Raw genomic sequence first — 26,165 nt, forward strand, 5'->3', positions numbered from 1 at the left:
GCCAAAAGAGTTCTGAAATTGGCAAAAGTGGTACTGTCATCTCGTGGTATTCTTTAGCCATTATGTATCAGAGCTCACATTTTAGGAGCAGCAGAAATGTACTGCCTATTTTTATCTCTCTTCTTGAGGCTGGAAAAGGTAACATCCTGCAGCAGCCAGCACAGATGCCTTTGCAGTGCTCCTGGACAGGAATAGTGCTGGAGTTTGCGTTTGGGATTGAAACAGTTGCAGTTTTCCTATCTAAAATTTGGAGAGGTTGTGGCAAGAGCAGGAGCATCCCACACTGGAGCGCACTTTTGGTGCGCTGCTGTGTAAATTTCAACAAGATTGGGATTCTGAAATGCACTCAGAGCTGTTCCATTATGATTCTTTATCCAGCTGAATTCAGGAGCAAAAATTGCTAACATCAGGAAAGATCTGTGTGGCAGATCTGCTGTTTTACAACACTAATACACCATCAACCAGATTATTATTCTGTGAGATTTTTTTCTTATTTTCTGCTCTAAACATGAGGATATGGTGTTTGGGGAGCAAAATTGGACTAGTTACAGGCTGTAGCAAATCCTGTTTTCAGCTCTTTCTAACATAGTCTGGGGGCATGAACCTTAAAAGAGAAGGTAAAAGGAGACCCAGGTCGATTTTTTTTTTTTTTGTTTTGTTTTCAGAAGGGACCATATTCATATACACCTGGCCCACACAGGGGCACACAGAGGCTCCTGTAACCTCCCTCCATCACACCTCACCTGAGCAGCCCAGCACTACCAGCTCTCACAGGGCTTGCTCCATAGCAAAAACGAAGGCACAAGTAACTTCAGTGCATTTCTCCCTCGTCTCAAAGTGTACATTTTTTTTATGACCATGAGTTTCAGCCAGGTACACCTTTCTGGTGAGCAAGGACCATGTCCTGGAACTGGTTTATGAGGCAACATGCACTATACCACTTGCTTGTGTTTACTGATGGGTGGGAAATGTGTTTGTGGCACTGCTGATGCTGCCCGGGAAGGGAGAGCGTACACATGGCATGCCTCAGCAGTAATTACCAGATTCATGTGGGATGGAAGGAACAGCATGTTAGGGGATTGCAACAGTAATAAGACACAGAGATGATACTGATTCTATTACACTGCAAATGCATGCATATAATAACCATGGTTGTAGGAGGAGGAACAAGGATTAAAAAAAAAAAATAATAGCTTCAGCTTTTTATTTAGGAACAAAGTCCTGATTTCTCAGCATGCCTGAAGTGTTTTATAATCCCTTCAATTAAAAACAGAGTGTAAAAGAACAGCTTTTTTCCTCCACCTGTTTTAAGGCCTTTTTATTTTATATGTTGAATGGAGGAACATTTCTAGTTTGTGACTATCTGGGAGCCTCCAGGGATAAAAGGCCAGGAGGCAGGTTGGTACAGCAGCCCATGAGGGCTTGGGGAAACTCAAGGTTATGCCTGATTTGTAAGCATTGTGGAGGTCCCAAATATTTAGCTGTGTTCCCTCAATGCTCCTTTTTGTGCAGAGTCATGAAGACTCAATACAGTTGCATAGATTATGAGACTTAATAGAACCATTGTGGCTTTTGAATCTTGCATAACCCAGGCCATCAGCTAAATTTGAATTAATTCCTGTTCAAACTAGATCATACTTCATAGGAAAAAGAAAAAAAAATGAAACCAAATAACATAGCCAGGCATATTTTAGCAATTGCCTATGGTGAAAATCTGCCATTGTGTTCGGTAAATTGTTCCGATAGATTTCATCCCCCACAGGTAAAAGACTGGGCTTTCTCTACAACTCTGCATCTAACTGTCTTCAGTTGGAAATGTTTATCCTTGTAACATCCTTGTCTGCTGGCTTAAGAGCCCTTAATTATCCCCTACCTGTTTCCCATGGGGACACTCCCAGACAGCTGCAGAGCAAGTATGAACTGAATACTTGCCTGGTGCCAGCCTTACCCTGCTTCAAACAGTCTGTCAGTCCTGTGCTCCTCCATACACCAGTGCAGCTCTTGGCTCCTGCACAGTTCTGAAGCCACCACTTTGTCTGTCTGCTGGCAGGGGAAAAAAAAGCCAGACCACAGCATGAAGCATAAGCACATAAAATTTGGCACAGATCATTACCCTTCCTGCCTAGTGCACATCATGCTGTTGTCCTTCTGGGAGAGTAAATATCAAGGAGAAGAAAAAGTCTGGAAAAATGTGGAGATAATTTTCTTTCTTCGCATTGTATCTGCAGGTGGATGCTAAACACTACTTATACATCTTTACCTATCAGTTTTTTTGGGTTTGCTTCTCTGTATATAAATGAAGGAATAAACATATCCACCAAGTCTTATGAAATGAAGGCAGCAAGAAACAAAGCAAAACTCTGTGAGTTGGATGGAGGGTAGGATATAAGTTTTAATGGTCATTAGAATCTATTAAGGTAGCCTGGATGCTGCTGGCAAGTAAAGAAGTGTTTATTCATATAGTATAAGGAGAAGCCAATATTGATTTCTGTGGACACAACGTGATGGGTGATGCAGTAAAACAATGGGAATTTGGAAATATAGGTATTTGTTTATCTCATATGTTCCTCATCCTGTAATCCTGAACTGCACATGAGATGCCTACTCCATGTAAGCTCTTAGGGTTCTGAGATAATCATCATTGCTCTTCAACAATATCTTGTGTTCTGGCTTTCTCTGTGCATGTGTGTATCTCCATGTAGCTGGAGATATTCTACTTCCATAACTATGTACATTTTTGTGGTCTTTCCTATACTGTAAAGTGAACTTTTGACCATCACTTAAAAGGAATTCTTAAGGAAATAAACAGTTCCCAGATTTAGCAGTGAACAGTATGCAAAATAATTGTTACTTGTAATCCACAGTTTCATCTCATCCAGCAGCACTGGGAAGTGCTGTAAAGGACAGGATGAAAGAGGAGTCTCTGGCTTCTCCTTTCTTTGGGCAAGGAATGAGCAGGGGAGGGTGAAGGAGGGTGAGCATGAGAGGCAGGGAGGAAGGAGAGGCAGGGAAGAAGGAGAGGAAGGGAAGAAGGAGAGGAAGGAGAGGAAGGGAAGAAGGAGAGGCAGGGAGGGCAGCCTGTGCCCTCCTGGCCCTGGGCCCATCCCGGGCTGCCCAGCCACCGCCCCATGTGCCGAGAGAGGCAGAGGAGGGAGACCCCTGGGATGAAGCCTTGGTGGAAGGAGAGCTGCTGGATGAGGCAGTGTGAGGGCACTCCAGACTGGGTCTGCTGAGCTGCCTTTTGCTGGCAATCAGTGACTGCCTGTGCCATCAACTGTGAGGAATTTCTCTGGTTTCCAGATGTGCTTTTTAGCTCCATTTCTCCCAACCATGCAAACATATGGAGGGCTGGCCTACTTCAGAGTACTGTTCACTGACACTTCATGACTACCTATTGTAAAAATGAAAGAATTTAATGAACTATGACTTTAAATTATTGTGCTTTCTAACTCTTCCCTCAGTTTTTGCTTCCTGCAAAGACTCAGACCCTGGTCAAGGTTGGGCATTTTTGAGACCCGTTATCTAACTCCAACATGATTTTTTTGCAAGGAGAATACATCATTATTTGTTTCAATAGATCTGGGGTAATCTGTTTCATAACAGCACAGTGTGATTCCACCCTGGTGGTAAAAACTGCAACAGCAGATCTACCAGCTTCTGATTTTTTGTATCATTAATCCTGACTGTCTTAAGAAGAGAATTTAGTGTGTTATAATGGCAGAAATATTGGTTTCAGCAGGAAGTGTAAAGGAAGATAAAGAAGCTGTCTTTCAGAAGGCATCCCTGGTAGCCTGTGCTTTGGGGATACTGACAGACTCACCACTGTGCAATTAAGAATTGATCATTAGTTTAGATTTACCCCAGTTTTTTTTCTTTCTTGCCTAGAAAAACAAATATCCACTCGCACCTTTTATCATAGGACCCAGCAGAGCACTGAGACAATTAATATTTATGGATGTCTTCATCCTACTCAGGAAAGTAGGATGTCTGATCCAAAGCCCTTTGGTGTCAGTGGAAGGACTCCGACTGATTTCAGTGGGATTTGGATCAGATCTTTGAACAAATACTTAGCTTCAAAGTCGGTACTTAGGTTTTATTGAGTGCTTTAAATATTTTTGGAAGTGCTTTGTTTCATCATGTCAATGGCTCTTTTTCTGTGATAGGAACAACGAGATGAATCTTCCTGATGATAGATATTCTGTGCTGGCATTGCTAAGCTACAAGAACAAAAAAAAAAAAAAAAAGAAAAGAGAAGTGTGGGGTTTTATGGTTTTATTTTCCCATCCTTAAAACAACAATGGATGTATTATTTATTGTGTTTCAAATGTGTGTCCACAGTAATTTCTACCACTACCATTTACAAGTACATTTTTTCAGTTTTCCTCAGAGTCATAATCTATGTGTTACATACTGTGAATGTTTTTAACTGGAAATGTCCCATCATGTAAGCACAAGTGCACACAAGTGTTTTTTGCAATTTGGAGAGTATTGTTTAAATTATTGTGTCTTCTTGCCTTACTTCAGTGGACAGGGGGCTCATATTTGCATAATGCAGTTGATGTATGGGTATGATGAACTTTCATTGTTGAAAGTGTGGTGAGCTGATGTGAGAAGTTTTTTCTCTTTAGTTTTTAGTAGTAAAAGGAACATAAAGAAATCTCTCCATATCATTATTGTTATGGCAATGAAGTTGAAAGAATACAAATTCCACTGTGCTAATGACATATCTAGAAATATGTGAGGAGCAGGAGCAATGGGTGAAATTCAATCCTGGGCAGAGGGCCAGCCTGGAGTGATTCATCATGAAAGCCCCCAATTAAGACCTCAAAACAGGGCTTAAGTGAGACTTCAGTGCCCTGTGCCTTGAGCTGGCTTTCTGCAACAGTGGGAGAAAGTTCCTCCAAATGAATTATTCATCATAAATAATGCATTCTATTAGTTTAGCCTATTTTTCTTGATTCCTTGAATTTATTTAATTGAAATTACTCACCAAATAATTTCTATGAATAATCATGGCCTGAGGATTATTTTTGAGCAGTTCATGGTGAGCATTTCTTATTCCACATTCAGAATGAGAGCTGTGTCATTGAGTTGTCATTATGCACAGAGGTCACATAATTCTGGTTTCGCTTCAGAAAAAAGTGAGATGAGTAGAAAAGAAACAGCATTTTTTTCAGACTCCATGTGTTCCCAAAAGTTCCTTCCATTAAATTCATTTCATGAGATGTTTGTGAATAGCTGCCCACTGAAGAAAGAAATGGGTAATCATTGGCTTTTGTTTTTTCACCTGGTTTCTAAGAAGAGTGTAATTCTGCATGTGCACAGGGTGTGTGTATGCCTGGCTGTCAGTCAAGGTCCCCCCCCGTCACAAAAGTTTGGAACCAAATCTGCTGAAAGGTGCTGCTCTGAGCAATTTTAGCTCCCCACTCATTCATCAGTGGAGAAGTGAGTGAGGATTGCCCCAGGTGGGTGGGAGGTTTCAGCTGGGTCTGGCTGAGCTGGGGCTCATTTCCCCGGCAGCGCTGGGCTGGGCACTGGCAGCCAGGGGAGTGGATAATTCACCAGAGCTTTGGCTGCTGCTGAGCAGCGTTCCCACAGCCTCAGGGCTGGCTCTCCAACATTCTGCCCTCACTGGGCTGGGCAGGAGGAGGGTCTTGGGAAGAGCCCACAGCCAGGGCAGCTGGCCCCAGCTGGACATGGCACCTGGTGCTATAGTCTAGTTGAGGTGTTAGGGCACAGGTTGGACTCGATGATCTTAGACGTCTCTTCCAACCTCATTATTCTGTGATTCTGTGACCTGGCCAAAGGGATATTCCACACAACGTGATGTCTGCTCCGCACTAAAAGCTAAGAGAGGGAGGAGATGACATTAGTTACAAGGATGTTTGTTTTCTAGAGCAACCACTAATGAAGACCTACATCCTAGCAAGTGGCTGGACAGCACCACTTTGCTGAGAAGAAATCTTTTGTTTTCTTTTGTTTACACATGCCTGTCACTTTGCTTTGGTAAACCACTTTTCTTTTATCTTGACCCACAAGTTTTTCCAGTGATAAAAAATGTAATTTTCTGAGAATTAAATACTTCAATTTTTAAGTAAAGCAAAACATTCTCTGCTTTTCTGCAGTCTTTTCAACATCACTCTAGCCAGTAACTTCACTGTCTCTGAGCAGTAATCATTTACCTGAAAAATACCCTACAATATTTGTCTTGTGGAGGCTGGTTGTACACATGCTGACTTTGAAGCATGATGTATAACTGCAAGTGGCATGAAAAGAAATTGATGAGACAATTAGAACTTGTGAGAATGGTGGCTGCATTAATTTGTCAGGGAGAATCACTTATAAAGTATTTCAAATTCCACAGAAACCTCAAAATTTATTTGGCATCTGAAGTAGCTCCCTGAGTTGTTATTGCACAAAGCACAAAATAAACATACATAAAATCCTGACCCAGACTTCAGCCACAGACAAATCTCCCTTTGGCTTCATGGGGCCAGGATTCCATCTGGCTTCTACCCTGGGGATTACACAGACACACAAATCCTGAGTATCTAGTAGGATGTGTTATGATGAGATGTAGGTGCTTGGGTAGAAAATAGGCATACTCAGATTCTCCTCAGCTACTGACAATGGTCAAACTCTGATGGTGCTTAAAACTGCTTGATGTCAAAATTTCTAACATTGCTGTTTACCTGGCCTTGGAGTTGCTTTCCTGGCTGTCCTCAGAACCATCTCTGGGTTGATGGATTCATTCCAAAGCAAATCAGAAATATGCCAAATGTGCACATTAACTGAAAGGACAATAGGAAGGGAAGAAGTTAGGATAATATCTCTGCTTTATTGCAGTCATGGAAATCTGGATGCTGAAGATATTTAGTCAACTGCTTTCCAGCCTAAATGCCAGGGGGTGGTGGGGGACACCTGAATCTGTGGGATAGTCCATGGATGAGTGTGTGCCCCAATGCTGCACAGCATGGACCTTGTTCTTTGTGTGGTGCCTTTCTAGCCCCTGAGATTCCATGCGAAATGGAGCAGCTTTGGCCTCAATATGAAGTGTGTGTATGCATTCCATAGCTCTTGTGGCATTTCTTTCCATTCCAAAGCATATAATTCTTGAACAACTGCCCATTCTTTATATGGCCTCTGTTTTATCATCTATTAGTCTTTTTCCTGTAAAGCAATAAAATCCTTTGCACAGCAGGAGATTTTTATGTCCAGTGTGTGCCTGAGCAGCAAGTAAAGCTGGGAGAGAAGAGGACAGCTCAGTTAGCCTTGGTAATCAACTGCACCTTGGAATCTGGAAAATTCATTTGCACGCATATTTGCTCAGAGTGTTTTTGCTTTACAACCATTACACTGGTTAGCATTTGAGCTTTCTGATTAGAAATGTTGTTGCTTTTGCACACAGAAGTGTTTGGCTTTATTATTTCTAGCAGGTGTAACTGATGCACTTAGAATTCTATAAATCTGAGGTCCCTATTTTGCATATATTTACTTATGACCTGTCCAGTGGTCCAGATCATCTCAGGTATAAGCACTTCAATACCTTCCTTTTTAGAGATGTCTTTCAGAAGCCTCTCCTGCCTTATGACAACTACCCTTGTGTTTTGACATTTTTTTGTACTAATACAAATATCTTAAACATCTTTTCTTTTGGCAGAATACTTAAACCTCAACAGCTAACATGTGTCATTCGGCAAATCACAGCTAACATGGTACCTGTAGCAGAATTGGGCTCATGGCAGATGCACTGCACCTACGAGTTTCTCACCCCAAAAAATCTTGTTGTTATTTTTTATCCTTTCTGGCATTAAAATTTGTGTTCAGCATTAGTATTTTGATACTGCGGGAACATCTGATAACATGAGTCATGAACCAGCCCTCATTGTTGTATTGTTAGCTGTTTTGCTTATCTCTTTCTTTCTCCTCTAGAGAGCAAGTATAACTGTGAGGAGAGGTCATATCTTTTTTGTTCCATACCTTAAAAGCTTTTGTAATATGAAGGCTTAGATCTAGAATTATAATTGTGTGGGATGCTGTATGCACAAGCAGAATGACAGCGCTTGCCAGGTAGCTTACAATGATGTAGTGAGAATTTTGCTATTTTTTAAACTGAATGTGGACATGAAAGATGCACCTATCTCTGAAAGATAAGTACAATTAGATTGACAACTTGTATGTGAGGCTTCTTGTTGGTGTCATTTAAAATTGCTGAAATGCAGAGTTGCCACTCCCTCCCTTCTTCCATTCCCTGAAATGAGGCTTATACTGGAAATGCTGACAAGACCCTTATCATTTGAGATGGCACCATGCACAGCTTTAAATACTGGTTATAAATGTTAATGCGTTATCTGAATGATATTTTTTCCACATGTAGGCAGCTCAGGATAGAGTCTCAGTAATAAATTTAACGAGTTCAGGGGGAAGACGCAGTATGCTTATGTGAGTATTATAATGATTGGCATTTTTGCAAACAACATATGATAAGTGGTGCAATTTTATTTTCAAAGTTTAATCAATAGAGAGCTCTTTGATATTGCCATGTACTTTGCAAATAGATGCTTACTTGGGGTGACAGCAAAACAACTTCTGTTTCATGGTGTGTTTACGCTTAGGGTTTAATCAGTCTGCTTTAGTGATTGTCATAAATTTTGATATTCCAAAAATTAAATAGGGGCTATAAAACAATTATGCTTCATGGTGATCCTCTTGCTGCTAGCTTGGGTTATCTGACTTCACAAATGTTGAAAAGGGCTCCAAGTCCATCACTGTGCCAATTACAAGAGCATGGGCTGTGTACCAGTTTATTCTCATTTATTGTAAACCCCCACCAGGTGTTGTAGAGGAAATTGAGGTGGATCTTCAAGAGCTTAAGAAGGACTTTATGAATATCATGTGTTAGCTTTGGGAATGAATTTCCTGTCAGATAAGAGGAAGCAGAAATGACCCTGCTTTACACTGCAGCCTCCCCTGTAATTTTGATGCACATGGGCTGCAGAAGTGGCTGAAGCTCCTTATGTGTGAGCACGGTGGTTCCAAATGCCCCAGAGAGCCTCCTTCAGTGAGCCCCAGGGAGGCTGGGAGGAGCAGAGCATCCCTGGCCTTTCTTTGGGACATTTGAAACCAGCACAGAGGATTTGGGGGGATTCCCGCTGCTCTGGGTGAGCTTTGTTCTTGCTGAGCAGAGCTCGATGGGCTGTGTCTCTTTAGTTCTTGGAAAGCTGGAGTTGGAAGATCATTTCACAGGCATTTGAAGGCTGACCATGTCCACATGGAGCTGTGGTGCCAGCCCAGCTTGTCCTCCCTGTTGCAGCAGAAATTCCTGCTGGCCCCACAGGAGCAGTCCCAGGAAGGCTGCCTGGAACAGTGTTAATGCTTGATTGGATGTGGCAGCAGAAGGACGCACACCATGAACTCAGAGATAACCTTTGGCAGGGAATTTCTCTGTCACTCTCGTCCTCTCTGATAAAAATACAGTAACTGGTAGGCATTGGGAAGAGAGGAAGCTGGAGCTTTTCAGGTGATTTAACCTGAATGCAGCAGAGTGCCACGAGCACTGAGGCAGAACCTCCAGAGACGGCAGTGGGAGATGTGTGCCAGGGAATGACCCTGTGGGATCCTGATCTCAGCACAGAAATTCCTCCAGAGCCATGAGGGGTTTTGGCAGGCTGACAGCAGTGTAAGATCAGGGTGTGTGTGTGCTGTGCATACCTGATGAGTTGTTGTAGCTGCCTGTGAAAAAAATTGGAATTTGAATATTTCTTTTTAACACTTTTTACTTGCAGCAAGAAGACACTGTTTCAACATCAAGACACTGCAGCTTCAGCTGGAGTTCCACTTATGTTCATACAAAGATTCAAGAGAATATCCAAGAGAGAGCAAAGTGGTTTTACTCCTTTTTATACAATTTTTTTGTGATATATGTATGTGTGTGAGCTCTGTATGAGCAAATATATACATGTAAGTATGTACATCTGTTTAAATAACAGGTGTTGTGCTTTGCTGTCCCCTAACCAACACCAATTGCTGTGCTGCCTTTGTGAATGTGCTGTACTGGCTGATTCTTTTGCATTCTTTGTGCTATCCTTGCTTATGCTGAATAGCAGCTGACACTTTAATTGGGATGGCTGAGCTCAGTGCATTTGCCTTTGGAATTGGACACTTTTCAGTGCAAAGAGAGGGTACCACAGGCTGACTCTTCTGCCTTTATCCTCAATCAAAACTCCATTAAATCAGACCTATAGTTTGTGGCATTCTCCCTGGGACATTCTCCCTTGCATTGAAATCCATGGGAAAGGCTGGAGACTTCGTTTTTAAGGTTAATTAGGTCCTGAAAAGGATTAACTGGGTTTATTTTATCTATATTTTTTATCCTATTTTTAAAAAGCTTTTTAATTGCCTTCATCTTTGTTGGTATATTCAGATACATTTTTTCCTTTACAGGAAAAATTTTATGTTCTTTTGAGTTTATTAAAAGCTATTTTGATAGACAGACTCTAATTCTCATTTTAAACAAAGATGAGCATAGAGTTGACATTGTGTTAAAATTTAGGCATCAGATATTTCTATATATTAATGTGAGTTGTACAGTTAATCTTTATTTTTGTTTAAGTGACTGCTAACATTTTTCACTGCTTAACCACTAAATGTGAATTTGATTTGCAGTTGGCTACAATGCGGAAAATAATAGAACAAATAGTTTAAGGCATGACCATTTAAAAATTCTTTGGTGGAGGTGGCAGTTTCAGAAGCCATTTTTTTTTTTTTTATTATTTTCAGGTTCCCCTAATGAATCTGCTGTGGACCCTACTGCTGATTCGGAAAGGTAAATTCTCTCCTTTGGCTTTTGGCTGCATGAAAACATTTCTATAGAGATATGATGGCAATAGTTAAGTGACCTGCCTCTGGGCCAGAAAAAACATCCCCTCTGTGTCCCTAAAGATGTCTCCCAAAACCTGCCTAACACTGCCAGCAGAAACGGTCTCCTTGTAGAAGAGCATGCAAGGTTTGAGGCTGGAGTCAGTCTCATAACTTTCTTCTTTTTGTTACTGAAAATAGAGCTATTTATCATGCTTACCCTTCAATGTCAATATGCATGAAGAATAGAATGTGTTGTAGGAGGGAGGAGGGAGATATCATCTTGTTCTTTTACTCAATTTTAGATGAATTGATTTTGCAGGGGAGTAAATTCGTATTTGTAGTCCTCCTCCCCATTCCAGGTTTCCTTGTGTTGCGTTCACTTCCAGCCCTTTCTCCCACATCTCTTCAGAAATAACTGGGTTCTCAGTTATTTTTAGTAGAATTCAATTCTCTTAACCCTTAGCAATAATCCAGGCAGGAGGGGTTTTGAGCAAGTGCAAGAAAGGCCCTACAATGTCAGCACAATAACATGGCTCTTCTCATTCTAATGGCATTCCTTGCTCCTTGTTAGATTAAAGAAGTTTTCTGTGGCTTTTTTCCTGTTGCTGTACAACACACTTCAGTCATGAAATGGCAATGTTCTCCATGGACTGCAGGATTTTCTTCTTGATTCTTTTCTTCTGTTCTTATGATCCCTTTCTTCTTATCTTAGCTCTGGCTCTTGGTTTTGTATCTGTTGTACTGAATGTAAAATACTTGGAAAGAGCAAGAATGAACAGAGACTGACAAGGTATACTTCTGATCAATCATGTTACACCAAAAAATATTAATAAAAATAGTAGTCAGGCTGGAAGAGGCACAGAGGAGGGACTGCTGTGGGAATGCTGAATAAAAGTGGGGTAAACTCCAGTTTTAGAGCATGGTTTGAAGATCCCACTCTTTTGTCATGTCTGATACCCACAAATTCTCCTGTCACAGACCCTCAAAGCCACAGTGTGGTGATTCCCAACAGGGCAAAGGCAGGCAAGCAGAAGCTGCTGTAAGAACACAGGTCCTTGCATTTTTCTTGGTGTTTCAGTGCTCTGTTTACATGAGCACCCACTGGGTTCAGCCCTAGTGACCCACTGGAGGTGCTGAGTGAATGAAAACACACAGTCAGTCAAGCTTAGCTTCAGAAATTATTGGGACCATTACTAGATCTTGGAGTTTTACTTGTCCATCCCAGCTGTGTTTCACTCCTGTGAAATACACTGAGGCATTTCACACCTGCTGTCACCCTAGAGTTCTTCAATACAGCCTCATTTGATGCTGCTTCAGGCATCCAGGAACATCTGGAGAGTCACTGATTTCAGCCAGCCTTCAGAACATCCTCAAATCCTGGCATTCCTGCTCTCATAGCTTTGGGGTGCTGCAGGAGTCAGTTGACACAAACAGACACAAAGAGATTAACTGGAGGTGCAAAGCACTGAGGTATGATTGTTCACATATAGTGGATTTTAATGGCAGCTGAGTCATGGATTGCTCCTGTGGCTTTGAAATTGTTGACAAAACAAAGTGGTGGGTTTATCTGACATTCAATGCAGAACTAAATTTGGTATTTATGCTCAGGAACCTTGACAATGGCTCAGAAGCCCCTTCCCTCTGAGCAGGGGAAAACACAGAATAGGGTCTCATTGCTTAAAGTGTAGCTATTGAGTGAAAGTTTCCTTGATGACATTGGCAGCATAGCACAAGGGCACAAACCCAACCTCTTTTGAAAGATAATTTTTTTTTTGCAGGTATTGGAAAACAAGCTGGTTATTTGTTATTTGGATTCCATACAAGGCAGTGTCTGATAAGGAGTTGTTGCTTTTATGCTAAGAAAGTCAAGATGTTTTATGTGATTGCTTAGAGTCAGAAGAAAGCTGTCTTAACAGACTTAGCAAGTTATGGACCTAAAGCCATCCTTTTCTGGCACCTCCCAAAAGCAGATTTTACCTTGCTAACTGGCAAAATGCCATCTGAGCAGGCCAGCTGTGGCTGGGTTCATCTCATGTGTTTGTTGAGGTCAAATCTCCTGGAAGGCAGTGGAACAGAGGTGCTGTGTCCTGAGTTTCTGAGACTTCATCTGCTAATTGGATAGACTGTCTCTGCCTTAGTGCTGATCAGAGTTAATGCCCAAGATCAAAAGATAGCTCAATGAAGATAAATTTGCAGCATGAGAGAATTTGCCGTATATTTAAGTTACTGAAATACAGAACAAGCAGAACACTGGTATTATGTAGGTGTGTGCAAGAGTATTGTGAGGAAAGATCCTGAGGCACTCATGGAATCTGAACAGTTGGACATAGGGTTTAAAGAAAATTAAGTGTCCTAATTTGAGTTTGAAGTTATAAGCTCTTCCCAATATATTGAAGTTCCTCCCTGAAATTCTCTAGAAATCATCCCACATCCCTAGAACATAACATAGGACTTTCTGATTGCTGTGGAATCTTTCCACCACATAAGATATTGTAAAACTGTTTATAAACTGAGACAAGAAGGGTTCTGCAGGCCATATTCTGTGATACAGGCAATTCTGACTGAACAAAATCAGAGGAACTCCTGCTACACAGGTGTAGGAATGGGGAAGCACAAGCTTTGGGATACTATTCCTCTTTTTACAGTAGTCAGCAAAGTTTTTCCAAACCCCTATATCACTTTGGGATATATGGAAGGTGAAGGCTTTTGAAATAGAGTGAAATCTAACCTGGAATCATAGGGGAGCTTTATTTAAACCAGGTGTATGTAAACACAACTTCCTACACCAACAATCTCCTCTTTGCCCACATGAAAAGAAATGTTTTCTCTAAATTTGCAGCTAATACACCCTGTTTGCATCTGTTACATTTTCAGGGCATCAAAGAGTGATCAGCAGGCTTAGGCTGGAGCGAACTGAAACTTTCCTTCTGCTGTAGAACATTCAGGCGGGGTGTAAGACAATGAGGAAACACTGAGACTGCTGAGGAGGTCTGTACAGGTAGTGCTCACCATCCTCTGAAGGGCACAGGAGTGGTTATGCAGAGGATGAGAGCCACTGTTTCAGGCAGCTCGAGCCAAGCTAGGGTCCAGCAGCAGCATATTGTGGGGTGGGTGTGTTCTGCTGCTTCATTAACAGCACTCGGTGTGCCTCCAGTGCTCTGACCTTTGCTGTCCTGTGAGCATGAGATTGCTTTCAGTTTTTTGCCTCATCTACTTCTTCCTGGTCAGGTGGCCTGTAGCAGACACTGACCACAATGTCATGGGCTGCCCTCTGCTCCTGGCTGCCAGCTGTCAGCTGGCTCCTCACCTGCCCCAAGGCACAGACAGCTCCGTGTGCCCCAGCTGCTCTCTCACATCAAGGGATCTCTTTAATGTCCTGTCCTGTGCTTCCTAAAGATCCATCCCTGGCAGCCCTCCATGGCAGCTGACCACTCCTCTCCCTTTCTTACGGCCTCTTGCACCACATTGCTGTGATTCCAGCAAGATCACAGCCCATCCCAGAACCTTTGTGGCTCCCGTTTGTCCCCTGTAGTGTACAGGGAATTACTGGGGATCATTGTGAACCATGATGAACCAGCACCAGGTTGGCACCCTGCCCAGACACACCTGTCCAGCAGCAGGGCAGGTGCAACAGAGGCCAACCAGCCCCAAAAGGACTTCTTGACTTGCACTGACATCGAGGGGCAGACACTTTCCCAGTGTCTCAAACACCCGCCCCAGCTCTCGGGCAGGTGCATGAGCCCTGCTGCCTGTTGGTGTGGTGTTTTCAGGTGCACCAAGAGCACAGGATTTAGCAAAACCATGACCTGAGCCCTCAGTGCAGCACTCATTAGCAGCAGGCTCAGCCCTTGGCTCTGCCTGGTGCATACTAACAACTTGTTTTGATCCTTCCAGGCCATGGGAATTGTCCCCACATGCTGCATCCTCAGCCACTCCTCCCGTGGGCTGCCCAGGGCGCTGGGGCAGCACTCAGGGCACCTCAGAGATTTTGGTGGGTTACAGGTGATCCCATGTACAACAGGAAAAAAAGGAAACTATCGCTTGTTCTGAAGACTATGCACAGGATTTATGATAAGTAAGATTTTGCTGTTTTTTCCTCTTGGTGTGCAGGCCCTTTTTCGTAAGTTCTCTGCTGCCTCGGGTTGAGACAGGATGCCCTTTATGCTCGCAATATGATGCTATGGAGCTGGCAGCCTTCATTTTTCACAGCCCCACACTAAATGCAGGGCAAGCAGGCTCGGGAAAATAAATCTGAAAAGGGAGAAGGTTGTGCTGTTCTAGTTTCCCTTCCCCTCTTTCCTGCCTGCTCTTTTCCTCAGGTCTTTTGCCCTGCTATAAATGCAGGTAAAAGCCTCCAGTCACAACGAGCAAAATGAAGAGAGCCACGGGCTCCGGCAGTGCGCATCTACTCTAATTTCTCTTTTCTTTCTTCTAGTAATCCAGACAAGACTTGCATGTTTTCTGCTCCAGTCTTTGGGTCAAGAACACACTGGTTAATAGCTAATTATTTCATGCCCTAAGGAAATTTTGGCAAAGAAGTTCCTGGGAAGAGTCAACTTGTTTTGGGAAATGAGACTAATATTCAGTAAGTGAGATATTTCCCTTTGCTCTCTTTTGCAATACTGTCCCATCTCAGCACAAGGCTGAATTTATTGCTGTAATAGCTGCAATTCAGACAAAGCATAATCGTTTCCCAGAGTTGTTTTTTTGGTTTTTTTTCTTGTTTTTCACAAAAAGTGAAGTTTTAGCCAGGACACTATAGCAAAAATTTCAGTTAGGTAATAAAATTCTGCTTATTAAAAATTTCCCTTTTAAAATCTGTCCTAAACTACTGGTTGCTTTTCCTTTGAGCACTTTTAAGGGGATAATTCACTTTAAATTCACAGATTTCCAAACTCTGAAGCCTGCTGAAATTTTCCTGGACTGCCTAAACCAGAATGTGCAGTTCCAGCTAACATATCTAAAGGTACATTTTTGCTTGTTTTATTGTTGTTGTTTGTATTCTTGTTTAGACACAACTCATGTAGACTCAACCTATGACTAGCAAAATTAAACAAAATTATTTGCATAGGAAAAACAAGCCTTATTTAAAACTATTTTTTAGTAGGAGTAGCATAGAGTATGAATAAATTCAATTTGTGTATCAAAGGCTGTTTTACATGTATAAAAATTCAATAGTGAAAAAATAGGCTGAAAGATAATCTGAGGCGAAGAGTCTGGAACAGCAACCCAGAACAGATGATCCACTGTATAAATTACTGCAATTTATTTTTTTAATTTACTTGTGCTACTTTATTATTGTTTATTCATTTGATAGATGGCATTTAATTTCAGTTTGAGAGCATCAGGATGAGTGTTTGATGCTAATGGTTGGAATTTACTCCTGGGCAGAAAGCCAACGTGCCACAGCCATGTTCCAGTGGTGCCCTCCAAGCTGTGTTTAAGTGGCCTTCTGCTGCCCTTGGGGTATGTTTTACACAGGAAGCTAAAAGCCTAATGCAGGCCTGCAGCTCACTTGCTGGAGCAAGAGAAAGATGGTTTTCCCTCTCTCCTGGTCTCTGCAGCAAGAAAATCAAATTATTGGATTACTGGCCCTTCGATTGCGCTCAGCGCAAATAGTTCAAAATCCCATTGTGCTGGAGACCTTTGAGATGAAATGTAAATGGATAAAGAAAACAAATGTATTAAATTGGTCTAATATGTCAATAGTGTGCTATTACCTGATTAAGTGGAATGGCTACGACTGTTCTTCTAAACAGCCTGATGGAGGTAAGACATCTGCTGCTAGACTGGCCACACAAAAAAACCCCCAACAAACCAATAAACCGAAAAAGGTGTCCACAGGAGCCTATGAGAAGCATAAATTAATGCAGATTCTCTTTCCTTGCTTATTTTTATTTCTGGAAAAGAAAATCAAAGCAAGCAGATCGATCTTGTGCAGGGTTAAAATTGCAATTACACAGGGATCTATGCAGCACATGAAATATTGGGGCTGATAGATCAGAACCTGACTGCTTTGTTCTACATATATCTCTGTATGCATTAGGTTGAACTTGGAATTTCCTGCTTTCTGCCTTTTTTTTTTTACTTGCACATGTATTTTATGAATTTATTTAGGGCTAATTCCTATTTGTTATCATGTATTTTTAAGACATAATATCAGCTAAGATTGGGAGAAGCATCTAATGGATTTTAAACTCCCTTATTGCTGTAATTTTTGTGCATATTCACACATAATATCACGATTCGAATGTCACTCCATTGTGCAGAATAAATAGGTCCACAGGAAAGTATAAGTGAGGTAAATTATTGTACTTTTCAAAGTGGAGAAAACTTCTTTAACAACCAAGGATTCATTTCTTCCATTTTATATAAGGCTGGTGGGTTTCTCTACAAGTTTCTTGTTAAAATTATCTTACTGTCCTTTTGTGTTTACGTGTCCATAGAGCAATAAACAGCTATTGAAACACAGTTGTTACTGCCAGTGTCACTGTGTTTGAATTCCTTTCACTCCAGTTTTGATGAAATCTGGGTAGCTCTTGTGTGCAAGTGCCAAATATGTGAGCACGTATTCTAATGGCTTGGGTTTCAAATAGAGCCTCCAAAACTGACTAATAAAATGCACATTAAACTAGAGGCTGAGATATATTTTTGTAGCTTGCTGAGATTCTAGCACGTACTGGTATTCATAAGATAATAAATGTGAAATGGATTTGATGCTTATCCACCTGAACATTTCTGAGTTTAAAAAAAAAAAAGAGATTGATAGACAACGCCTTCTCTCTTTTACAACTAATAAGCTTCTAGTTCATTAAGTTATTACATGCCATTCCTTGTCTGACAAATAGAATCCATAATTCAGTTTTTCCCAGAGTTGCACATTCTTTAAGTCTACAGACTAAATCACCAGAGCACATTTTGTCAATAAAGCTTCTGTTTGGTGGGGGAAGGAGGGGGCAGTTAAGTAAAGTAATATGAAATGCAATCCGTTCTTGGTGTCAGAGGTCATTTATTTGCTTCAATATTGCTTTTATTCTATTTATACATTCACTAAATGATGATTGTTATGGAAAGTCCGTGGTTATTCACTGCATTATATTTAAAATGAGCAACATTTTGTTGCGGGCTCTTACACTTGGGAATCTTTAGCATTATCTCGAGAAGTAAACTGTGCTTTTGCAAGGAATCCTTGACAATGTATTAGTTCAGCTCTGCATTTACTGAGGGATAAAGGCTTTCTTCTGTGAGCAGTGGGAAAGCCACAGAGACAAACAAAAAACCAGCCATGTTCTGCAGCCCTGAACCAAAAGACTTGTCACTTCCTGAGCCAGAACTGCCCAGCACAGATGCAGGCAGCCAGTGACACCTTCAGCATGGAAAGTTATATGGGACTAATTTGTGTCCTAGACCAAGGTTCCAGCACTGCTCTTCTCACCAGGGCTTGAAGAGGGATTGCTGTGCCCTGTGTTGAGTATAATATATGGTATCTATTTGTAAAAAATACAGCCTGGTGATAAAATGCTTGCCCAGGGAGTGGGATAGAGTGGTCCAGGCTCTTCACATCTTGCAGTGATTTAAACCCATTTTGCTGTCCAGAGAAACAGGCAATCATGACAGGGGGAGAAAAAAGCAGTGCCCTGCCCTCCAGCCCTGGCATTTGGGTGGATGTTCTGCCAAGGGTGCCCAAGGTTGCAGCTGATGAGAGCAGTGAGACAGCACTCCCTAAGGAGGGGTGAGGCTGAGAGCTGGCAGGGCAAGGCGGCTGCCCTGCAGCACTTTTAGTTCTGTTTTGGGGTGGGCTGGGGTGACCATTGCATTACCTTCCCTGGGCAGGTGTTGTCTAACCCTGGGGAGGCTCAGAACCTGACTTCTTCCCTTGTCTGCCCCTATTCTGATTAAAGCCTGCCTTTTTCCTTGCAGTGGAAATTAGGAGCAGTGAGCAGTTGCCATTTTCAGCAGAGGGAGAAGCAGCCATTCCCTGGCCCAAAGTGTCCCAGGGGTATATGGTTCAATTTCTGCAGGCATCCAGGAATTAGTGTCACCTCTAGGGTGAATGAAAGTCAGAGTTAGTCGGAGTAAGGAGGGGAATGAAGGAGGGCAGCACTGAGCAGGAATATTCAAGCCTGCACACTGCTGGGAGGAGGTGTAGAGTAACATTTCAACCAGTCCAGGTCTGTCCAAAATGCTCTGACATTGTTTAATGGTGCTTTAATATGGGCTAATACTTCTCATTATATTTTTAGTTAACAAATACACAGGTGATTGTTGCAACTGAGGGATAATGGTGTCTTTGGAAAGCACTGTTTTAAAATGGAATGTTGTAATATGGTACTAAGACAACAGCCTAATGGGGTCACTGCTCATGACAATTACTGACTGTGAATTATAAATGAGAGAACAATGGGAAACATTATTTCAATAGAAAATGTAATAAATGAAGAGAAGCCAAAGTATCTAATTGATCCTTTCTCCAGAGAGCACTCAGAGCTGCTCTGATGCTGAAAAATCCCTCTTTGAAGAAGATGCAGTTTCTGTGTGTCCATTCTCTGCAGTGCTCCCTGACAGCAGAGCAGAGCAGGCACCTCCAGACCCTCGCTGGTGGTCACTCTTGGGCTTGAAACCCTGCTCAGGATATATCCTGACTTCCCAAAATGGGAATTACGCTGCTGAGGCTGTATTGGTGCCCTGAGCTAACCTCTGTAAGGAAGGCTCACTAGATCATCATGGAAATGAATGAGTCAACAATGCTTTTTTGCCTTATCAAAGCATTTATAACATCTGATTTTTCTAGATAGCTAGGTAATGAAATATTCAGTATTCTGATGGAGTTTCCTAACCCACTGTCACTCTTGTCTGTGACTGTAGCCTGTGTAATTTAATTAGCCATTTATTGCTTTTGTACATAATATATAAAAAATAGCAATGAGCTGGAATGAGTTTAATGAGCAATGAGTTTAAAACACTGGAAATATTCACAAGAACCAGAAAAGCAGACTGGTAGCTGTGGGTCTTCTGTAACTGCTGATATCTCCTGAGAGGCCCTCACACTGAATTTATCCAGGACTTTTGAGCTCTTGCTTTGTGTTTAAATAAATAAATGAATAAATAAATAAATCTATTATCTTTAAGCTTTTTGCTTTTTATCAGGGAAAATTTTAATGAGAAAGTTTAGCTCATCAGTGTTAAGTTTTCTACTAATTAGGTGAAAGTGATTTTTCTTCTGCATGCAGTTTCTGTTATCTGGCACTCCTGAGCTAGTGGGTAGCATCCACAAATAGTCCTGCCCTGCTTTAGTATTTTCAAAAAACAAAATAGAAGGTCTAAGAAGTTATTGACTACTGTAGCATTTACATTCTGTGGGAACAAGTAAAATGACATTTAAGAGCTGCATGTTGTTTCTGTAATTCCAGAACTGGAATAGATATGCTAAGCCTTTCTGCTTTAGTGTATAATCTTTCAGTAACAAGACAATTTATGATAAAAGATAATATAATTGACAGCATAAATGAGTGATCTGGTAACATCCACCAAGTTAAGCATGTGGTTTTGCTCATTGTTATAAAAAAACAAACCAAATTTTCATTCCTTGCCAAACCAACACTCATTCCCGGCCCACTGGCTATTTTTTCATGCAGGTTGTTTTTTATTTTACAGGCCTATAAAGTGCTGCTATGGAAGTCACTTTTTTCCCTACTGAGTGAATAAATTACAAGTCCTGGAGCAGTGCTCAGTGTGCTGTAATTCTTGGCTATAACATCTATGAGATATGTTTAAACTGAATGATCCACTGCTCAGAGGAGTGATGGCTTCTTTTATGGCCCTCTTGTTCTTGCAGACAGTAAACCATTGAAATAGACCATGCAGACAAGGGCAAGTTCACCATATTCTCATCTTCCCTGGAGTTGCATGTACTTTTGTCTGTGCTGTGGGACACCTCACACCTCACACATTCAGGACTAGCTAAGTCTTGGCATTAAGAGTGTTTTGTGGGTTTTTTTTCCCTCCAGTCTATATTTTGAATTATAAAACTTTGATAATTTCTAGAAAAGGTTATATTTCTTTCTAAAGCAGATACAAGCTTCAAACTCACATGTAACCTGTATGTATAAAACCACCTTGAAAGATGTTATTGTTCCTTCCAGTGGTTTTTTTCTCCATCTGCACATAAAATGTTTTTCCACTTCCAGGCAGACTCTTCTGTTCCTAACTCTTATGTAGTCAGTCACCTTGTAAATGCAGACCATTATTGTACAGAAGAAGCCTTTTCACAGAATCCATGACTTTGACAATTACTTATTGTAATTTTTCCATCTCTCCTGTCCTTTTTGACAGATCCTGCAAGATTATGTTATCCATTATGTGACCTTCTTACTTGACATTCCTTTGTCATTGTTCTGAATGCAAAGAGCTGAGGAGGGCTGGGATGCAGAGGAGGGGAGAGGCCAGGATTGTCACCCAGAGCTCCCAGAGCAGGAGTGCCTGGGCAGGTCTGGGCTCCCACACTGCAGCCAAGGTAATTGCATTGCATATCTATTTAAATGCTAAAGAATAACACACGTGCTCACAGCCTCCTCATGGGTTAAACTGTCTTTTATCCATAGGAGCAAGGTGACATATAACTTTTTTATACACAAGCTGGAAGTTGTGGTTGAAAATGCCCACTCTCAATACCCCCAGCTCCCATTTCAGGTTTTACTGGGTTTCTACTACTGAGAAGTATGTTTTATAATTTTACTGTTTTCATGTATTTAAATATAATGCCTCTCTAGCTACTAATTTTATTTTCCTGTTTAATTTATTCTCCAGATTCTCTGGCCTTCAATCAATGCACTGAGTGATTAAATTATTATCCCAGTAATGAGATTTGACACAATCTATGCCAGTTACCTGTGTGACCTGCTAAGTAGGTTAATTGGCAACCCTGAATAATTATCACCCACCTCATCTTGCTGACTGAGAGTCTGACAAATAAATGAAACATAAAAATGCTGAAAATGACACACCATTTTTAATTTCAACTTCTGAATTGTTTCAAAGAAACCTTTTACTTAGTAGCTTATTAATAAAATTGAAAAATACCTTGTTAACATACTGGTTTTATTAATATGTAGATGTTTGCTCCTGTGCATAAGCAAAGCTTCCTAGAGGAAAATGAACTCTGAGACATATTAGATGAGCAGGTCTCTCTAGTCTACAAATTGCTTATATAAGTCAATTGTTGCATCCTCAGAGGCTGCTCAAACGTGAGGAAAATTCAAGAAGTCAAAGTGATATTTGTGGTGACATTACAATAGTTACGTTTTAATGCTTTTCTGTGAAATCTTGAGAATTGTAAATTAATTTTATTGTTTAATGAAAGCTGTGATCTTTCTATTCCCATTTCCCAGGAAAGAGAGTTAAGAAAAATAAATATGGTACCTGGTGATGCTGACTTGTATTGTGTATCTAATCTTTTCTGCTTTGTTCATTTCTGAAAAGCCAGGATGCTATTTCTTTCTGCCCTAGAAAATGTAACATTGGAGCTTAGAGAGGAAAAAGAATGAACTCCTACAGATGAGAAGATGGGTTAAAAATTTAAACTTGTGGTCTTTTCATGATATAACCAGCTCAAATTAATGGTTCAGAGCCACAGATTTAGAAAGACTGCTTCCAAAAATAATTCCTCTGCCCTGGCCAGAAATCTCACCAAAACTTAGGGTAGAGAGAGCAATCAAAGAATTAATTTCTTGTTATCAGCAGTTAATGACTGCGACATAAAGTGTTTTCAGAGAAGCACTTTGGAGAGGAGGAGCTGCTCTGCCCTGTCCTGGAGCTCTCCTGTGGCACAGGGGGTGGTGGTCCTGAGCTGGTCCTGCAAGCACAGACACCACTGGTGGAACCACACAAATAAGTACTAAAGGCATGGTAATTTTGGGCCGTTTACATCAGCTTATCATGTGCCACGTCTCAAAATTTCAGCATGGTTTTCCATTAAATAAAAGTTTGCAACATCCTGATGTCCCATCCCCTCTGTCTTCTATTGACATATGTTTCCATTTCTAAGCTCGTTCCATTACAGAAAGCAGAATGTGCAGTTTGCTGTGTCCACAATGGATTCTTCAGGTGGATCACCCATCCAAAGCCATTCCATCTTTCAGTTTGTTGTCTTACAGACTTTCAAGTAGGGTGACACAATTCAAGAGAGGATGCTGATGAAATCACCCTCAAACCTGAGTCTGAAAAGTCAGCAGAGCGCAGCTTTTGGGAGTGAGTCATGTTAAAACCAAGCATATGCTCAAGTGTTTTGCTGGATCATGGCCATATTGAACTATAATGACCTAAATGGATTTACTCCCCAGACAAATTTACCCTTTGCTTTCCTCCTGCCCACACATACATTTGCACCTCAATCAATCACTTATGTCTCCTTCTATTTCCTGCATCCTACTTTTATGAAAAACTTCATGACTTGTTTAATCTCTTCTAAGCATGGCTTTATTTCCTCTATCGGTTTCCTTGATATTTCATCATCAAGGCTTTTTTTCCCCTACCTAAAGGTTTTCAATTTTAGTGTAGAAATTTAATAAAAACAAATTTGTTAAGGCTTTTTAAAGGAGCTGTTCCATCTCTTTGTGCTCTTTTATCTAAACCCCTTCCTCCCCATATAAAGACAAAGGTGTTGAAGATGCACATCAGGTAAACTATTGCCTACAAATGGCAAAAATAACATCTTGAAGCTCTCTTTCTGTGGATGGTTTTTTTTCTGACATGTGGTCTTTATATCTAGAATTATAGACATTTAGATGTCAGGTAGCTAGAGAGAAAAAAATAAAATAGAATAGATATTGTAGCAAAATATCAAAGAAATGATGCATTGGTGGTAGTTACAAGGTGTTTTATTTCTCAAGAAGTGCCCAACTTTATAAAGTTTTTATCATACCTGATGGAAAATTAAGGGCTGCTGATATTTTGCAATTCATTACCCATTGCTTGTTGATTACATAATTGTTATTGAATGAAGGAGCACTGTAAGGTCCTGTGAGAAGCTAAGCTGACATGACTTCTGTCTTTCCTTTTTATTACGATAGTCAATAGCGTAGTTGTAAGGAACAGAATTGCTCTTTGTGACTGTATTCGACATTCTTCTGGGAGAGCTAGCTAAAATTTGAGAGCAGAAAAGCATTTCTGGAAAATAAAGAAACAAAAAAAAAAAACAACAACCCAGCATGCCAGACAAATCAATAAGTGGATGGAGCCGAGTCTGAGACTTTGGGGTTGGGTTAGAACCTAAATCAAGACACTATTGACTCTGCAAAGCCTGTATCTTTAGGGGTGCCTATATCAAAATCAATATTGCTTTCCTGCTTTATTTGATAACTTCTATGCTTTTGTGCAAGCAAATCCATTTTACAGTTGTATTTCTTTTCTTGAGCAAAAGTCTACTCTTTGGTATGTGTGACCTGTGTACTATGGCTCTGTGTAAATTAACAAAAGGTGGATTGTGTGTGATATCTGTCACCAGTGTTCTCCAATGATGACATTTGCAAAGGAAATGAAATATCTGTAAATTCTTTGCTGCATAATTTATGCTCAACTCCTATATGCGAGTTCTCTACAAGCTGTTCACCGTTACCTCAGGAATAACTGTTTTATTTTATGGAAAAAGGATATAAGCATACATTGATCATCAGAAACTGAGAGCATAAACAGTGGGCTTTAATGATGTAATGCTTTGCATTTATGCAGTTTCCCATGCAAGATTTTTATATTGTATCCAATGTATCCAATATCACTTAATTTAAATGCATCCCAGCTTTGTGAAAGGTAGATTTTGTAATCCTGTTTTTCAGATAAAGCTGCAAGGACAATTGAAATTTTACCTGTCTATGCTTTAAGTTAGACAAGTATCTTGTGCTTGTGCACTTAGCTGAAGTGTTTGGACTGGTCCTGACTGTTTGGTAAGTTCAGCCAGGCTTAATATTTTAAGAAAAGTTATATTGTTCATGAATGATTTGTGATCTTGAATGATTGCTCTGGACTGTCGTTCAGAACCAGTTTGTGATGGCCATCTCAAAGTGAACCCAGTGAAAGCCTCCTTGTGCACCTGCCTACATAGACTTGCCCTAAATAAATCTGAAAATTAGACCTATGTATCTTTGAACATTTTGAGTGGAGTTGGTGCAGTATTAGGTTGCTATAAAGCCACTGAAAATTCTGAACCTGGTCTCTGAAGTTAAACCATCAATCACACCATAGCCAGACCCCTGCATTCTGCAGGTTTTGGAATTAAAAAGCATTGCTAAAATTTTACTTAACTGGTTTATGAGGCAAAACCTCTGCATTCCCAGTGAGCTCCTTGTGGTAGAAAAATGCCTCTATCACAGGTAACATTTCCTCTGATTTTTGCTTGTGCTACCAGCCTTGCCTTATCTGTCTCATAAGTACTCTGTGTGTGGTATTTATGAAATATTATCCAGGTATGGTATTTAATCTCTTTACAAGAGAGAAAAAACCACAATGCACTTACTCAGCAATTCCATCTGAATTGTGCTTCCGTGATCCGATTTTCTGCCTCTTGATACCACCAAATTATTACTTCAGCAAAACTGTCTGCAGTGCCAACACACGCACAGATGAAGTCATAATAGCAGTTCATATTTCACATGCATATGCACAATCCTCCAAATGGTGTTCCTAAGAATAGAGGTTTGAAAAGCTCCTTGATAACATGAGTGTGAAAGGAGTTTTGTACAATCAATACTCACATTCTGCTTGCTGCTTGGTATTGATAGCATCTGCTTCTGCAGGGTATAATGTATATTTAACTGTATAAAATAAGTATATTAATTACTGGACCTGTGCTTCCAATAAAATGAAAATTCTGAATTAATACTTTCCTTTTCTTTTTTTTGATACATTTAATATCTCAGAGTTAACATCAAAATTCTTCCTGAGATAGAAGAAATAAATTCAGTCTTCTGGGTAAAACAATTCCTATAGGACTGGTGAAATTCAAGCTTTAAAATTGTGTTCACTGTAAAATATGGTTCAATGCAGAATGATAAAATGCTTAAGAAAAGATAGGTAAAATATAAGAGTATATGAGGGACTGGACATTGCCTAAAAATATGTGTTTGTAATTGTGGTTTAGGTAAGTTGTAAAGGTAGGAAAAATAAAGTGGTTATAGCTACAATAATGAGGTTTGATAATGAAGCATTCATTGCAGGTAGAGATGAGAAGTGTAATGAACACACCTTTTCCTGATGGATTCCTTTATAAACCTTTTGGGGTTTATACCAACATCATGGTGTGTTTCCACAGGGTA

General features: G+C 40.6%; 1 long non-coding RNA gene across 12 annotated transcripts in view; it reads left to right on the forward strand.

The window, feature by feature from the left end:
• Positions 1-25,729, forward strand: part of LOC131088715 (uncharacterized) — a 96,552-nt gene extending 70,823 nt beyond the window's left edge. For 3 of the 12 annotated variants that reach the window (XR_009115147.1, XR_009115148.1, XR_009115145.1), the window contains exons 2-7: positions 9,786-9,960; positions 10,780-10,825; positions 13,735-15,445; positions 15,747-15,826; positions 21,193-21,373; positions 21,667-22,880. This is a non-coding gene — a long non-coding RNA (uncharacterized LOC131088715). Of the gene's footprint in view, positions 1-665; positions 806-9,785; positions 9,961-10,779; positions 10,826-13,734; positions 15,446-15,746; positions 15,827-21,192; positions 21,374-21,666; positions 22,881-22,997 lie in introns of those variants that run through there. The other 9 variants (XR_009115154.1, XR_009115156.1, XR_009115146.1 and 6 more) reach the window with 8 other exon arrangements.
• The last annotated feature ends 436 nt before the right edge of the window (positions 25,730-26,165 follow it).

Source organism: Melospiza georgiana, chromosome 12 (genome assembly GCF_028018845.1).
Source record: "Melospiza georgiana isolate bMelGeo1 chromosome 12, bMelGeo1.pri, whole genome shotgun sequence".
In the NCBI taxonomy this organism is placed as follows: domain Eukaryota; kingdom Metazoa; phylum Chordata; class Aves; order Passeriformes; family Passerellidae; genus Melospiza; species Melospiza georgiana.